Source organism: Aythya marila, assembly GCF_965140915.1.
Source record: "Aythya marila genome assembly, chromosome: 3".
Classification (NCBI taxonomy): domain Eukaryota; kingdom Metazoa; phylum Chordata; class Aves; order Anseriformes; family Anatidae; genus Aythya; species Aythya marila.
In genome coordinates, this window is record NC_139044.1 from 6803391 (window position 1) to 6816453 (window position 13063).

Below are 13063 nucleotides of genomic sequence, written 5' to 3' on the forward strand. Positions count from 1 at the left end.
AGCATTAACAAAGAGTATATGCCTGGTGCAGGGCAGTGAGGCAGTTTGAAGCTTGATAAATATGCATAGACATTAAATATAGCCAGATAAATAAATACATGTATCAGATGTAACAGCCAGAGCTGCTGCACTTTCAGGCTCCTGACATTGCTGCCATACCCTGTGCCTGGAGATGGAATAAATTGCTGTATCCTGTACTACATATACCCTCATCTGGTGCATTTCAGATGAGAAAACTGCTCAGTAAAAACTCCAGAGAACATGGCTCTAGCCCTCCAGCCCAGCCCCTTCCTCCTCATCACCCCTGCCCTGAGTGAGAAAATATTTTTGAATCCATACTCTCCAATTCTGTTTAAAAAAGCACACTGCTTCTAGTGGAATAATGATTTCTTGATGGATTCTCATAAATGGACTGTTTCCCACATTATCTGAAATAATTGGTTCATAGCGACCACAAAACGAACAGCAGGTAGGAAATGAGTTTGCAGTTGCCAAAACATAATGGATCATTTAGTCATTCTCTGAAGATTTTAACACTTCTTTGGCTATTGGGCCTTCATCTAATTGCACTATTTTTATTATAAATCTGCCTAATGCAATCAGTGAATTTACATCACTGGAATATCAGAATAAGGCCCACAGAAAATAAACATTAAAAAAAAAAAAAAAAAGATATATTCAAAACAAAGGCCTACAGAAAATAAAAAAATAGATACATTCAAAGTGTTCTTAAAATTTGCAGTCACCACATCCTCTGATTTAACCAATGAATATTATAGGCAGGAATGTTCTTTTCCTCCTATTTTTAGTATTGTTTGATAATTGAATGTTATAGCTAAGGCTTATACAAACAGAAAACACGGCTCCTTTATGCAGCTGCGATACCGTGCGCTTTGTTGCATACAGCCAGAGAGCAGCACAATGACTCCATTAGTGGCAAATAAGTGATGATTTCAGAGTAATAGATTGCATGACTATTCTAACTTCTTTATTGCCATCGTTATATGTATTTGGAGGTAAAAAGCAGTTTGTTTTTTTACCAGTAAAGAAATTTCCACTGTGCCAAAATTTCCTCTTCCAGGCTTAATTGTCTGTTTATGTCTTAACATGCAAGCTGGGGTCTCATTGAGCAAACAAGTGGCACACAAACACCTGCGCATTCCCCACCCTCAGCTGAATACCCACAGTCCCCTGGTTGAAGCTGGTCAAGCCATGTTAATAAATGCATATTTTTAATTAGGTCCTTTGGTGGAAATTGTATTTGAATTATATTCTTTGGTTAAGACCTTTCAAAGAGTTATAAGTTTAAAAGTAGTGCAATTTTTTTGAATTGTGTACTTGTACACAAAGATATAATTTGGCTTAGACAAAAGGGATGTATTCTGCTAAGGTAAGTGGGCTATGCCTTAAACTTAAAAAAGATTCAAAAACTCAAACAGAAAAAAGAACCTGCAGAGTGGGAAACTTTAAGAAAAATAATGAAGTCTTTGGGAATTTCTTCTTAAAACATGCAAAAAATCAAAAAAAATCTTACAAAAAATAAAAAATGCCATCAACTATCTCATCATCTTGCTAGCCTGTATATTAAATCTGGAGTACACCTATAAATAGTGCTTGAAGTTTTAATAAATTCCATTAATAATTTAAAAGTATCAGGGCAGATGGTTATACTTACACAGGCTTCTGTATTACGTTATTGTTACTATGTCAATTCATAAATTGAGTTGGATAGAAAATGTTATTTTTTTTTTGATGGTAAACAGACTTTTAACTTATTTCAAAAAATGATTATCTGATAAGTGATTTTTTTTTTTTTTTAAATAATGGCTTTAAAAAAATGGCTTTTTTTAAAAAATGGCTTGAAACTGAGAAAAAGAGTACTTTAGCCGCTGCTTTGGGTTTGGGGTTAGTTTGAAGTATTTTAAGTTAAAAATATAGGGAGACACCTAAAAGCTGCTCCATTTCGGATGCAAGTAAAACATTTTCTAATGAAAACAGAACCATTTTGTGAAACGTGAAGTTCTGGGGGGAACAGAAAGGGCAGTTAGTTGTTGCTGGGATTTTCCTTGTTTGTGGGCTTTTTTGGGGGGGGAAGGGGGGGACAAAAAAAAACAACAACAACAAAAAAAAGCTTCAGCTCAGAATTGACAATTTTTTTCTAGCCCTCCTAAAAAGCAGGTACTGTCCTTAATGTATTGTGTAATAATTTTGTGTTTTTAAAAAAGGCATATTTCTCATTTTGAGCTCAAATGTAAAAGTAGAATGTAGAAGCAAGGAAGGTGGTTTGACTGGGAATATTAACAAGAAACAAATTGACAAGAAAAGGCCATAGATAGAAACCTGCATTATTCAGAATATTAATCAGACAGTAAGAAAGTGAGAGAGATGCTCTGCTCTACCTACTGCTGTGCATTAGAGCATGGTTATGTCAGCATTTGCAGAACACAAGCTAATTTATCAATGAATTTATTCCAGTGATGGGTCTGAACAGGAAAATTCTGGTTCCAAGGGGGATTCTTAAGCTGGAATGCTTGCATATGAGATATAAATTTGACCCAATATGAAGACTTGAAACAACTAAAATAAATCTGAAGCAATGTTTCAATTTCATGACAATTGTGAATAGAACCTCGCTGCCTTCACTGCAGCAAAGAATTTATCCCCAGCCATCACCAGACTGGTATTCTCTTCTGCTTGGATTATAAAACCTTACTTTAAAAGTGTTGGTTTGCAAAAAGCTGCAGGAAACATGGTAAAGACGCTTTCCAGAACTACTCCAGAATATGATAAAAGTGTAAAATACAGAAACAGGAACATCAGTGAAAAAAATGAAAAAAATCATTATTTGTATGTCAAATAGGCTTCCGTCTGTACCTATGTTCTCTAAAATGCTGTAAAACTTCCATTTTCATCAGTAAATCTTAGATCTTTGTGCACGGAGGAGTTCTGCTCTCACAGCAGTACAGTACAGGATGAGTAAAAACATGCGTTTTTCATCATTTCAGGAAAACTGAATGGATCTAAAGCTTTCATTGCCCCATGTTACTCAGCACATTCGTCCCATAGCTTCCTCCCCTCAGGCTTGGTCAGTCCTGTGCCGCCACCTCAGACCTGCATCTGAACAGGAGCTCCTGTGGTCTCAGAGGACCTTCTTGATGTTCCAGCTCTTGTAACGCAAAAGGCACTGCTGCATTTTCAGGCTTTTTTTTTTTTAATTGTTGTTTTATTTTATTTTTTAAACCCAAGAAGGTAGTATGCTTTTTCTCAGTTTCCCACAGAAAGACTCAGCAAAGAAAGCTGCATTTGTAGATGCTATTCTCGAGGTTCTTCATTGTGGTTATGTAACGCAAAAGGTTAGGATGACTAGAATAGGCTATTTAGAAAGCATTTTGACTGATTTACATATATAGTTACTATTCTTGTGAATGCAATATGGATAATTATGCCTCTAAATAGCCAAACTATTTGTGTAGAGCTTCTTCCACAACTGTAATTACACTTGTATTTTGCACACCCAATTAAGCCTGCATTAAAATGCTGTAAAATGTCTGCAATTTTTTACAATATAATGAAAATTTAGAATCTTTAAAAAGGCTACAGCCACACCTCTTAATGTGGGATCCACGGAGTGCACCGGAATACAATAAAATGTGATGACGAGATGCTGGGTACTAACCACCAGAATAAAGGGGCTGCAAAGAGAGATGACTGCACCACCGAGTGACAACTGAGTCCCCTTCACAAGTAGATGGAGAAAATTTTTCCTTTTCAGCAAAGCAGTCATTACAATTGAGGACATTGTTAGTTTAACAGGCATCATTTAACAGGCAGTTTAACAGAAGAAGGGTAACAGGAAAACAAGTGGAAAAAAGCCTAATTTCAGAATTACACGTGGGGTTTTTTAAAACCCCAAATGAGCGTTTTTAGAATTGTGTTATGTTGAAGCAGAGTTCACAATTTTTATTTTTATATAAGTTTTTATTTTTTTATATACATATCCAGATAGATATGAATTTCCAAAGTGCTGCACATACAACAGACAGCTGATATTTGGGATCAGTTACGTTTGCCTTCACTTACCTTAAGTTTAGCTTGCTGTCACACATCCCTGGGCCAAGGACAAATCTGTGTTGTTTGAATTTGTATTTCAGAAATCAGGAAACAGTGAGTCTGTTCTCCATCACAGTTCGCTAAACAAATATGCTTTCCTTTCCTGTGGCAGTAAAAATCACTTGCACCAGACCCCAAAGCAGCACTCCAAAGCAGCTGAAACAGGGGGCCAAAACTCTCCCCAAGAGCAAGAGCAAAATCCAACACAAACAAGCCTGGGATCTCAGATATGTTTGAAAGACAATGTTGTAATTTTTAAATTGAGAAAATCAGAATGAAAATAACCTAAGTGTTCATGGTAGAACCCACCTAAAATATGTTTGTCTTATTTTTTTTTTTAATGGTCTATGCTTGGGAGTTATGAATTCCCCAGAATCACCAGTGAGGGACTGTTTTAAAAAAGAGAAGCCATTGGTTTCATTCCCCTGATTTCTGTCATTCAGGCACAATGTACAGGGTTTGTATTACAGAAAAAGTTACGTGTTGCATCTTAATGTCGCTACTATTTTATAAACACCCACACCTTGACTCTGCACAAAATTAGGGAAGCCCAGAAAAAATGTTAACAATCCTAAAAATTGCAAATTTTCCCATTTGCTGTGATCGGTATGCCTGAAGTAGATGAATGGCAGTGTCGTTATCCTCCAATGCAATGTTTTGGATAGCACCAACAATTTTGAAAACAAAACAAAGCAAACTGAAATGCTTGCAGATTGGATGGGTTTGTTTATACTGCAGGAATTTTAACTGCCATGAATCTCACATGCCTTCGTTTCAGTCCTCCCAGTACTGAAAACACCAAAAGATGTAATCTGCTAACTCCACCCAATAAACACTTTGGAGAATTTTCTTGTAAAATTCTGCGGTGAAAATCTGCAGTATTTTTCCCACAAATCCTCAATATTTTGATAAGGAAATGCTGTTTCCCGTGCTTCATATTTGTTTGGTTGGTCCCTCCTCCTTTTCTGGCTAAACCCCCGGTAGAATGAGACTTAGGTACTGAAGTCTCCCCTCCCTTCCTAACCTAGGTAAAAGGGTTGTTTGTTTTTTTTTCCTACCTTGGTAAAGCTTCTCACTCCAGTCATGTCTGTGGTGGGGTGTTGCTCGCTGGAGCACATTGTTCAACCCAAAACTGGTACTGTGAGACTTTCCTACAAGGAGACAGGGAATCATTCAATCAGTTCACTTATTTTTAAAAGAATATATCCAACTATAGTCCTGTAGAAGTAAATTACTCTATCAAGGTATGTGTGTTTCAGGTAGCAAATGACAGTATTTATATTCTAGCTCCCAGCTTGCTATTAAACTACAGCAGTAGCTATAAAACTAAAGATGAACTATAGATACCAAATTTAGTCACTATATTTTGGTTTTGGACCTCCACTTGAAGCCCATATTGGGAGGTGGTAAACAAAACAAACAAGCAAGCAAGCAAACAAATTGGTTCCCACCAGAAGCAGCTTGCCAGGAACTCCATCCAGCACCAGTCACTGAGGCACCGTCAGTGGACAACCATTTTGTCTTCTCCATCATTGCTGCTGCCATAGCAGATGCCAGCAAGGAGGTAAATCTGCCCTTTGTGAGGTTGTTTGTCTTGGGTAGACAATGTTATGCAGAAACTGTAAAACAAAACAAATCACAAGGGAAACCAGTGACTACATTTTAACATTATTGTTTGTTATTACTGCTTATGGTCTTAATGCTTTCTATGATGATCTGCTTCAGTTGCTAAATTAGCTTTTTCAAGGGGATTTAATTTGCAGAAACCAAAACACCGGCTTAACAGATCTTGAGGGCTTAAACATTTTAATGATATTAAAAAAACAGGAGTTATCATAGCTTGATATGCATAGCTCACAGAGCTTCCAAAATAATTTGCAACAAGTAGCAGCAACTCTCTCAGATCAAAGGAAACTTCAAGGCTGATGTGAAATTGCATAACTCCTATTAAATATTGAGAGACTAGGAATGAGTCTTGGAGGTATCATACACACACACAGATAGCTATGCATACACCTGCACATCACTCCAAAATAGCTGTATCTCTCTAGATATCTATGTACAAGCTTAAAAATCACATCAATTTTGTATCAATTGCTACTCAGCACCCAATTAGATACGTTCTCATGAGCAATACTGTAAATATTAATGTGGTTCTTTTTGCTAAAAGTAAAGAGTGTCAACCACTTCTGAAAACTACTAGCTAATTCAAAGGAAAAGAAATGTGTTTTGGGGTGCATCAGTAGCTTTCATTCCCCTGACTGTCAATAGATGGGTATTGTATAACACAGACAAGTTATTATTATGGCTTATTTCCAAGTCATAAGCCATAATTTTCAGCATACATATGTTAATGTCACATTTGTGAGCTCAGGATAGCGATGGCAGTGCAGCAGAGCACTCAGTGACTTAAGACAAGTGACAAAGCCTTATTGCAGATAGATTGCCTTTCAGACACTTTCTCACAGCACAATATCCACCAGAACCATTACGAGGAGCCATGTAAATCAAACCAAAATGGGTCTTAGATGAAGTTTTAGACGTAACGGATATGAAAGGAGAACTTCATGATTATTCCAAATCCTGTTTTAATTAACACTTATTCCTAGTCTGTCTTTAGATTTTCTTTTCAACTCCTGCCTGTCATTTATTTGACATCTCTAGTGTGACGGGACGGGAGTGATATTTAAAATGAAGGGGGAAAACAGCAAAAGACACTATCTCCAGTACTCTGCTGTAAGAGATTCTGCTGGTTTATGTTACCGTTAGCATCTTCATCATGTAACCAGTCAAAATGCTCATCAAGGTGTTGCCAAGACACAGATGGGTCATTACTTTTAAGTAAGAGATGGGTCCAAAGCATCTAATTCATCTTTAAATTTGGCTCTCACCACTTTATCTGTGGAAAGCCGTTGCCAGCGGCACTTGGCACAGCTTCTTAAAGCAATTTACTTCTGCCCTCTCCAGGAAACACACTGCCACCCGAGGACTCTGCCCTGCTTCACAGCCAGCCTCAGGCAGCTCCGCTGGCCTTGGCAGGGCCAGGACAGCGCTGGCATTCCTGCCAGGTCTGCTGCTGCGAGCACCACCTCACTGCCACCTTCCCACCGGGCCTAAGAAACCGTCCAGGAGTCATGGGAGCACTGCTTACCACCACCACGTGTAACAAAACAAGGGCCCCAGGACACTTACCAGAAGGGATGCTGTTTTCTTGTCTGTTTGTTTTTGCTGATGGTTTGGTTTGTTATTTTTGGTGGGTGAATTTTTGATACTGTATCAGGAAGCCTTAAATGAAACAGAAATAAGTTTTGTATTCCCAGATTTGCTAATCTTTCCAAAATATGATTATTGACCTGTTTCTTTTCACTTTATCTTGGACTAATGTTCCAATTCTAACAGACAACATAACTTAGGACAGAATTTCATGAAAAACAATTAACTATCAAGCTCCAAATTGTTTTTCTCTCCCCCACCGTATTTTCCAATCAAACACAATTCCTTTGCTGCTAAATGCCTTCAAAATCAGCCTGATGCTGAGGCTTTAAAATTAAAACAAAACAGAAAAGTAGGGCAGGCAAGCAGAGGAAATTTTTCAGACGCAGTCATGATGGCCATAAATCCCAATTCCACTGCAGTCAGTATTAAAGAGCACCTTGCTGCCGCTGCCAGCAGGGGTGGGCTGCCGGCCTGAAGTCCGAGTCCTGCATTTATGTGGCATACCAATGTGTAATGGGGCAGCTAGTAAAATGTGAGCAGTTCACAGAATCACAGAATTGTCTAGGTTGGAAGAGACCTCAAGATCATCAAGTCCAACCTCAGGAGTTCTTACAGTCTGCTGGAAAAAAAAATATAAATAAAAAGTGTGAAGAGTACAATGCTTGCATTCATTTTCTTCATGCTTACCTCACTTGGAAATTACTCTTTTTTATTTAAAACACTGCTAGGTGCTGACTTATCAGAGAGCTGTGCTTCCCTCAGTTCAGTGGGTTTATTTTGGGTCTGCGTTGCAAGCAACAGTCTAATTTTGGCTCCAAGACTTGTGGTTGGCCAGGTATGCTCTATGAATAAAGTCAACTGCTGCTGCAAAATGGCACAGCCTCATTTCTACTGAAATACAGTAGCAGATTGTAAGAACTCTTTTCTTTGAATTGACTACCTTTCTTTCAACGTGCCTTATGTCAGTAGACAATTACATTGTCAAATCTGTATGCAAATAGACACAAACTTGACAAAACCTGGATGCTATTACAGTTGCTGCAAGCTTGCAGTCCAACTGTGTTAATCGATCCTGGCAGCTGGAAATTACCTTTTCCTTTACATTCTCCCAGTTATTCTGAGGTATCTTCGGGACCAGCTGACACCCAAATCTATGCTGTCAGGTTCCACAGGAGGCAGTGAGTAACAGCAGCTCTTCTGATACACCAGCAGCCTATGGTATCACCTCATTGATTTGTGCTATGCCTGACAGCCCCAAACTTGCTCCTACAAGAGGTGCAGTCTTCCTATTTTTAGATATGCTGTCAGTAATTTTTTTTCCAATATAATTTCTGCATGGTTAAATCCTAATTAGGCACCTAAGGTGCACTTTCCAGGTTATGTCAAGTGCAAAACTCTCTTTGATCAATATTGTTTCTCTGCCTACTCTATTCTTGTCTTCAGCTGCCAGATGTGTTCTGAAATGCCAACGAGCCTCCAGCACATACCGCAGCGCAGCACAGTCAGCACGCTGCTACATCCTTTGTGGTCTTCCAGCAAGAGAAGGCTGTCATGAATCAGGACTTACCTGGCTGTGGCACCGACAGCTGGCGTCTCTGCTCTTATGAGTTATTTAGACTGTTGCATTTACAAAACAAAAGAACTGCAAGGCCCTACATAATGGCAAACAAATGAGCAAATTTGACCTTTTAGCATGTATTACGTTAAAGTGCCTCTGCAGGGATGAAAGACAGATGAACTACCTCATGCTGCTAGAAGAAGCTGTAATATTTACAGAAAGCAACATTCATTCTTGCAGTGTTCACCAGCCCTTGTATTAACTGTGCTGGAGCATTCGTTCTTTACAGAAACCAAAGATTTTCTTGTGATCATTGAAATAACAAACAGCCAACTTCTTACCCTGCTTTAAATAATTCTTTTCCCCGATGTGCATTACACACCTAAAAGAGTTTAAGCCATGTTATTCTACGCTTTTAGATTCTAATGCCCCACTGTTCTTCCCACATGCTGTGGTCAAAGGCAAAACCTCCAAAACCCCAAGTGGCAGCCGCTCCAGGCTGTCAAAAAAAGGGGGAAAAAAAGGGGGGTGGAGTAGGGAGGGGCACTTTCTTGCTGTAGAACAGTGAATCAGAGCTATAAAGTCTTTATGTGTCTTTCACAGGTTAGACAGCGGTCTGTTGGGATGACACAAATAAAATACATGCTTCCTTGGTGTGGTGAAACATCCTGGGGACTGTTCCCATCAGGTGGTTCCATGAGCTCGTTGTGAAGATCACATTTACCGAAACTACGGCTACGTAGGAATTGGGAAGGGAATTCTGCAACAATTACTTGGTTTATTTCTGTTTGCAGACAAATTGTTCTTCAATGACTGTGAGGAAAAAGTTCTTGAGTTCCTGTGGTGTTTAGGAAAGCTTCAGCTATGAGATAAATGCCTTCCTATTTGCCTTGGCACGTTGCTTGGTTGGCTTGGCTCAGTCGTAGGGGAGGCAAGCCTCTTCACCTGGAACAATCCGCCCACCAACAAAATCTTAAGGAAAAAAATGCTTGAGAAATGAAGCTTTTTTTTTTTTTTTTTTTTTTTTTTTTTCACCTGCACCCTTGCCCTCCATCCAGCCTGGTATTTGCCTGAGTGGGAAGGTTGCTGCTTGTAGCTCGTGTCTCTGGCGAGGAGCTGTGAGCTCCTTCCCCTCCACTCCCATCCCTGTGCCCCAGGGATAACGGGGATTGCCTGACGGGACCTGGTAGTAGTTACACTTCAGACTCAGATGGCAGGGCTATTGCTTTTTCAAACAAAATAAAGGAATAAGCTCATATCCATACAGACCTATGGAAATTAAAGGGAAACACGGCTCAACTTTCACTTGGTGAACTCACCTACAAGGCAAATGAACCGGCCACTGCCGAAACAAACAGAAGGCCCTTCTCGGGGCAGGGAGCATCACCTTCCTACCGGGTCTCAACTTGCCAAACCACTCCCAAGGAAGGGTAGATCTTGGAGGAGTTGCAGAAAGGTATGACTGTGAGGTAACAGACCTCAGACCTTTGGTTATTTTTGTGTTTTCCTTTTGTTGTTCTTGTTCTGTTGTGTTGTTGATGATTATATTTTTAACCTGTCTCTATTCAATCAAATTAATTCCTAGCACAACTCTATGAAAGTCACCCCAGGGAAGAGTTTGGACTGTTGGGTGACCAAGGTTTTAATGTAGAATGGCATTTTGCCTTTGAAATTGCCATTTGAGACAATGCAATAAAGGGAAACAAATAAATGCTAAGACAAACAACAATTCTTAATACGTCTCTTACTCTTTGTACCGTAAGTTCAGTTAGAACACAAAGCTATCTTAACTAACTTTTAGAAATGTGTTACCTCTTACCTCCACTGGTGGCTGGTCTTTCCCCATTTTGCCCTCGGGCTGCTGCATGGTGCCCCCTCCCTGACCACTGCTGAGGAGGAGGCCGAGTGCTGCCCTGAGCTGGAGGCTCAGCAGCTGCTGCCCTGCACCTCATTTCTTCCTGGTCAGGATCAGGGCAATTCTGTCCCTAAACCGAGAGTGGTTGAGATGCATGTGTTATTAAGCCAGGTGGTTTGATAGAGAAGTACGTAAAATAATGAATTTCATTTGCTTTTTTCTCCAAATTTGTTGTGATATTCTTAATAAATTATGGTAGACATCATCCCGAGGAAAATGAAATGAAAAGATGTGCCATGTTATCACAAGTGAACAACGTTACGGGAGACTTAATGATGGCAACCATTCTTTTTCCTGCTCTTTTTTAACTAGCTCCAGGTAACGCTCTTTTGTGCTACTTGTGTTAAACTTTCCAGTTTGCATTTTAGTCAGCATGATGCACATTTGATGACGGGAAACAGGAAATCACTGGAATATGATGACACGGCAGGTTAATAATACAGCTCCCGTGTGCCTGAATTCACTCCTAATGCATACTCACAGGGAAGAAAAGCCTTCTGAGTGGTGGCATTGTTCAGTAAGTTACTGTGCCAAAGCCACGTGAGCATTTGGTACAGCTATCAAGGAAACAATCTGTTCTTGATGGCTGTATATGGTGCCTTGTGATATCTGGTGCATTTGTAATGAAAATTAGAAAAATGATGAAGTAAGACGAGTAGCAACATACTGAAAGCATATGTCCCTGTGTGGAGACAGATATAGTGCGAGGGGATCATCCACCAGATCCAGCACTGCAGACTGTTTCTCATCACGTAGTACAACATAATAAGCATCTGAGAGCCCCTGTTGCGAGCGAGTATTTAAAGATTAACGTTAAAGGAAGAATAAACCTTTCCAATCAATTGTGAAAGTAAAATCAGCAGTGAAGCAACAACAGAAATTGAAACACAGCTAGAAGAAAATTAAAAACAGCTACCCTAAAATACCTGTTTTAATTACATCTTAGTTGGGAATATGTGAATTAAAAGAAGTATGACATTTGAATTAATAGGAGAGCAGAAAAATGATGAACTTTTTTTTTCTTTGAATGATGGTATAATTTCCTGAGAGTCAAGGCAAGTTTTCTGTCAGACAGACCACCTTTACGTGGACACTGAGCAGAGCAGCTCTGTCCATAGCTGTGGTTCACAGAGCACAGTTTGTGAGCTCGCTTGCTTCATCAATCTGTAGTGTCTAATCAAGCTACCAGCCTCATGTACAGTTTGGGTTGCAAAAAAAGAAAGCACTTACCTGCTCTGTATCAGTGCCCAGCCACTTCAGGCTGTTTTCTGAATACACAGCAGGGTTTTTAAGCACCAGCTTTTTCCTTCTTCCATAAGTTGTTTCACTGGTACCACAAAATCATTTTTCTAAATGGATGTGTTGGCTGCTGAGTGCCCTCCTGGGCAAGGCCGTGCGTTAGCAGCCCTGGCCGAAAGCAGTGCAGCCTGATGCTCATTAAAAGTCTGCAGATGATCTCAGACTCTCCTGGTATTGAAGATTCATCAGTTTCTTTTTCCACAAGAATGTATTTGAATGCAATATTTTGAAAGTAGAGCAATAGGTACCAATTATATCCTCCTAGAGTCTGTGTCTGCATACAAAATGTCTGTTGTGGTGGAATGGTATTACATTTACTGGTATTTTGCCAGAATTTGCAGACATTAACTATAAATTCTGACACAGCGACAAAAGCATGTTCTTGCAGTGTGCTGGAGCCTCTGAGGAGGAGGAGGTTTGCACCCTCCCGCCTCCTTCAGCATGCACAAGGAAAGCACAACCTGCTCTGCCAAGCTGCACTAATGCAGGAGAGCTCAGGAGCCAGTGTTAAAATAAAAACTAAACTGTCAAGAGGATTTTTTTAGGGTTGGCCATCCCCGGTGTACGTGTCACCAACAGGAGCCGGACAGCTCAGGCACCCTTGCTCTGCCTGCTGAGGTGCTTGTCTCTTCTTTCTCAGCTTCTGTGCTGATGATGTGAAAAGAGTTAATGATAGAATCAGGGAAGGTTTTCAGGCTTACATCAGCTTCTCCAAACATGGATCGTGAGCCTCTAGTCTTTTCTAATTTTTAAGAATACCCAGGTAAAAGCAAACAAAGCACATAAATGATAAAAACAGTTGAAAGCCAGGGGACTTCAGGCTTCCAAGTGTGTTTGCACAGAGACATGAATTGGTGTATTAAGTCACACAGGCACTTTTAAACAGCTTATTAGTCATCCTGTTCTTGTACACAGATGCCCTTGGTATTCTGCAGCCGTAACTTCAACAGCCAATATCCTACTGC

At 39.8% G+C, this 13063-nt stretch overlaps 1 long non-coding RNA gene across 4 annotated transcripts in view; it reads left to right on the plus strand.

Moving 5' to 3' along the window:
* The window catches only part of LOC309875886, a 44757-nt gene extending 34852 nt beyond the window's left edge, over window positions 1-9905 (plus strand). For 3 of the 4 annotated variants that reach the window (XR_014317084.1, XR_014317085.1, XR_014317086.1), the window contains one exon: window positions 7078-7698. This is a non-coding gene — a long non-coding RNA (uncharacterized lncRNA). Of the gene's footprint in view, window positions 1-7077; window positions 7699-9487 lie in introns of those variants that run through there. The other variant, XR_014317083.1, reaches the window with a different exon arrangement.
* Window positions 9906-13063: the final 3158 nt, after the last annotated feature.